At 42.4% G+C, this 3,979-nt stretch overlaps 1 non-coding gene across 1 annotated transcript; it reads right to left on the reverse strand.

Moving 5' to 3' along the window:
• Window positions 1-273: 273 nt before the first annotated feature.
• LOC126061859 (U6 spliceosomal RNA) lies at window positions 274-375 on the reverse strand. Its single transcript, XR_007513908.1, has one exon. It is a non-coding gene; the product is annotated as a U6 spliceosomal RNA (small nuclear RNA).
• Between the last annotated feature and the right edge of the window lie 3,604 nt (window positions 376-3,979).

The raw sequence follows: 3,979 nt of genomic DNA on the forward strand, positions 1-3,979 counted from the left end.
TGGAAAAATTTTGCACCAAGTACAGAGTTCCCATATATACCTGCCCCTGTGAAGTTTCTCCTATTATTAACACCTCGCGTGTCTTTGGTACATTTGTTACAGTTGATGAGCCAATACTGATACAGTGTTCTTAACTGAAGTCCATGGTTGACATCAGAGTTCACTCTTTGCGCTGTCCTGTCCTACGTGTTTAAAAAATTCATGTTGTTATATGTCTATCATTGCAATATCATAAACAATCATTTCACTGTCCTACAAAATGCTCATGGCTCCAAATATGTGGAATGCTTCACAAATTTACTTATGCAGGTGTCATGCTAATATCCTCTATATTGTTCCACATTGAGCACGTGGGCTCACATGCTGCAGGAGACCACCGTGCAATGCCATTTTATCACATGTATAGCTTGATGCAAAAACCATCACATTCAGGATATAGAACTATTCTGTCACCCCAAAGATTTCCCTTTTGCTGCTCCTTGAGAGTCAGACCTGCCACTTTCCCCGGCCCATCTCTAATCCCTGACAATGACTAATTTATTCTTTATCTCTATACTTTTGTCATTTTGAGGATGTTATGTAAGTGGAATTATACACAGTGTGACCCGACAGTTTATCTCATGGTTTCATGGAAAATCCCTTCTGCCTGCTACTTTTTTTTTTCCTCCAACTCTCTGTGGCTGCCTTCTACATTTTACCTGTGCACAGTGATTTTTTGGATCCACAATCAACACCCATGGAAGCAGCGGTCAAAAAATGAAATGACACGTTGCATTGGGCAAATCTGCTACAAAAGATCTCTTTAAAGTGTTAAAAAGCAAAAATGTCACTTTAAGGACTAAGGCACACCTGATCCAAGCCATGTTGTTCTCAATTGCCTCATATGCACGTGAAATCTGGACAATGAATGAGGAAGACGAAAGAAGAATTTCACTGTTGGAGAAGAATACTGAATATACCACGGGCTGCCGAAAGAATGAACAAATCTGTCTTGGAAGTACAGCCAGAATGTTCCTTAGAAACAAGGATGGTGCGAATTCTTCACATATACTTTGAACATGTTATCAGGAGGTACCAGTCCCTGGAGAAGGACATTATGCTTGTTAAAGTGGAGGATGAGCTAGAAAGTGAAAGACCCTCAGTGAGATGGGTTGACACAGTGGCTGCAACAATGGGCTTCAGCATAGCAACAATTGTGAAGATGGCACAAGACCAGGCAGCCTTTCGTTCTGTTGTATGTAGGGCTGCTTTGAGTTGGAAGTGACTCGATAGCACCTAACACCACCACCACCTGTGGTTTCTAGCTCTAATGTTTCATAATTCATCAAAAGTCAAGCGAAAAATGTTAACTGACCTAAACATTTTGCTAGTTGTTATGAAAATCTTGAGGGCTTTTTTTTTTTTTTTTACCTATGAAAATGTATGTATTATGCTGGATTTCATACTTATATAGAGGTAGACTGTATCTCCTTTTCAAGAACATGTCTTGCTTATGACCATATCTTTATCACCTAACATAGTGCTGGACACATGTTGTTGTTAGCTGTCATTGAGTTGGCACCTGACTCACACTGACCACATGCACAGCAGATTGAAACACTGCCTGGTCCTGTGCCATATCCATGACTGGGCCATTGTGATAAAAAAAAAAAAAAAAAATTGATACACAGGGTTTTTCACTGACTGATTTTTTGGAAGTAGATCGCTAGGACTTTTCTCCCTACTCTGTTTTAATCTGGAAGCTCCCTGGAAACCTCTTCTTCATTATAATAATACACAAGCCTCCACCGACAGATGGGTGGTGACTTCCCGTGAGATGCACTGGCTGAGAATGGAACCCAGCTTCCCCACATGGAAGGCAAGAATTCTGCTACTGAACCACTACTGTCCCCATCATAGCATTTTGGAGAAGGTCAATCAGTTGGGGAAGGAGTCCTGGCGGTGCAATGTCTAAGTGCTCAGCTGCTGACTGAAACGTTGGTGGCTCAGACCTGCCCGGAGGCTTCACAGGAGAAAGATCTACCAATTTGCTCTCATAAATACTACAGCCTAGAAAACCCTATGGGGCAGTTCTACTCTGTCCCAAGGGGAAGCTATGAGACAGAAATCGACCCAACGGCACCTAATAACAATTGACTTGGGAGGAATATTTAGGAAGGATGGCTAGAGGCAAGTGAGCAAGAGGTAACACGGGCTCAAATTAGCTGGTAAGGAAAAATGCAAATTATCACAACATGAGTGAAACAGTTACTTGTATAATGCTTTTACTTTATAAAATGCTTGCCATGTTAGTGTATTTAATGCTCGTAACAATTAAGTCAGGGTAGATCTTTAAAAGATTAGAAAATAAGGGACCAGAGGGCATATGTGACTTGATCCAGGTCCTACATCTAGTCAGAGAGTAGTACGGAGGCTAGAGTGTATGTGGTAGCTAATCACCATTAAGGAGCCCTGGTGGCGCAGTGGTTAAAGCAATCAACTGCTGTCTTGATAACAGAAATACCACAAATAGATGGCTTTAACAAACAGAAGTTTATTCTCTCACAGGCTAGTAGGCTAGAAGTCCAAATTCATGGTGTCAGCTCCAGGGGAAAGCTTTCTCTGTTGGCTCTGGAGGAAGGTCCTTGTCATCAGTCTTCCCTTGGACTGGGAGCTTCTCCATGCAGGAACCCTGGGTTCAAAGGACTCGCTTAGCTCCTGGTGCTTCTTTTGTGGTGGTACGAGGCCCCCAACTTCCTGCTTGCTTCCCTTTCCTTTTATCTTGAGAGATAAAAGGTGGTGCAGGCCACACCCCAGGGAAATTCCCTTTACATAGGATTGGGATGTGACCTGAGCAAGGATGTTACATCCTACCCTAATCGTCTTTAACCACAGAGATTATGATTTATAACACACAGGAAAATCACAAAATGGAGGAAAACCACACAATACTGTGAAGCTAGTAACCAAGCTGACACACATTTTTGGAGGACACGATTCAATCCCTGACAACTGCTAACCAAAAGTTCAGCGGTTCGAGCCCAACAGGAAGAAAGATATGGTAGTCTGCTTCCATGGAGATTTACAGCCTTGGTTGTATTGAGTCAGAATCGACTCGATGGCAGTGGGTTTTTGGGTAAGCATCATTGGGAGGAGTCCTGGTAGCAATGGTTAAGCCCTTGGCTCTAACTGAATGGTCATTGGTTCCAACTTACCAGCTGCTCTGGTGAGTTTTTTGGGACTCTTTATTGATTAGTTTTCTGTTATTAAGACTTGGCCAGTGTGCTTACAACTGAGGGGCACACTGTGTTGTCAGTATAGAGTGGCTCCAGGTGTCTGGGGAGGGACTTAATCACAGAGAATGAAGATATTCCTGAAAGGTTAAAAAAAAAAAAACAATTTGTTAGAGTACAAGCATGTCCCACCGGGTTTTCAATGGCTGTGACCTTTCAGAAGTAGATCACCAGGTCTTTTTTTCTGAGACACCTCTGGGTGGATTCAAACTGCCAACTTTTTTGTTAGTAGCCAAGTGCCTAGCCATTTGTGCCACCCAGGAACTGGACAGGTAAAATAGACATCCTTTATTCCAGAGATATCTTTGACTCGAAAGGTATCAAAGGAATTTATGCTGGTGTGGTACCATTTTCTTTAATGCTGTGTTGACACAGTTTTGAGGCCCTGTTTGGAGGCCCACCCATTTCTCTTCTTGAGAAGCTGATTGAGTACATTAGTCAACTCTCCCCCCATCAGGTTCTTCTTTTTGTTTTAAAGCACTTTTTTTCTTTAAGTGTGCTTTAGGTGAAGGATTACAGCTCAAGTGAGTTTCTCACACAAAAATTTATACATATATTGTTATGTGACCCTAGTTGCTCTCCCCATAATGTGACAGTACACTCTCCCTTTCTACCCTGGGTTTCTTGTCTCCATTTAACCAGCTCCTGTCCTTTTCTGCCTTCTCATCCCGTCTTCCGACAGGAGCTGCCCATTTAGTCTCGTGTAT

Source organism: Elephas maximus, chromosome 18, assembly GCF_024166365.1.
Source record: "Elephas maximus indicus isolate mEleMax1 chromosome 18, mEleMax1 primary haplotype, whole genome shotgun sequence".
In the NCBI taxonomy this organism is placed as follows: Eukaryota; Metazoa; Chordata; class Mammalia; order Proboscidea; family Elephantidae; genus Elephas; species Elephas maximus.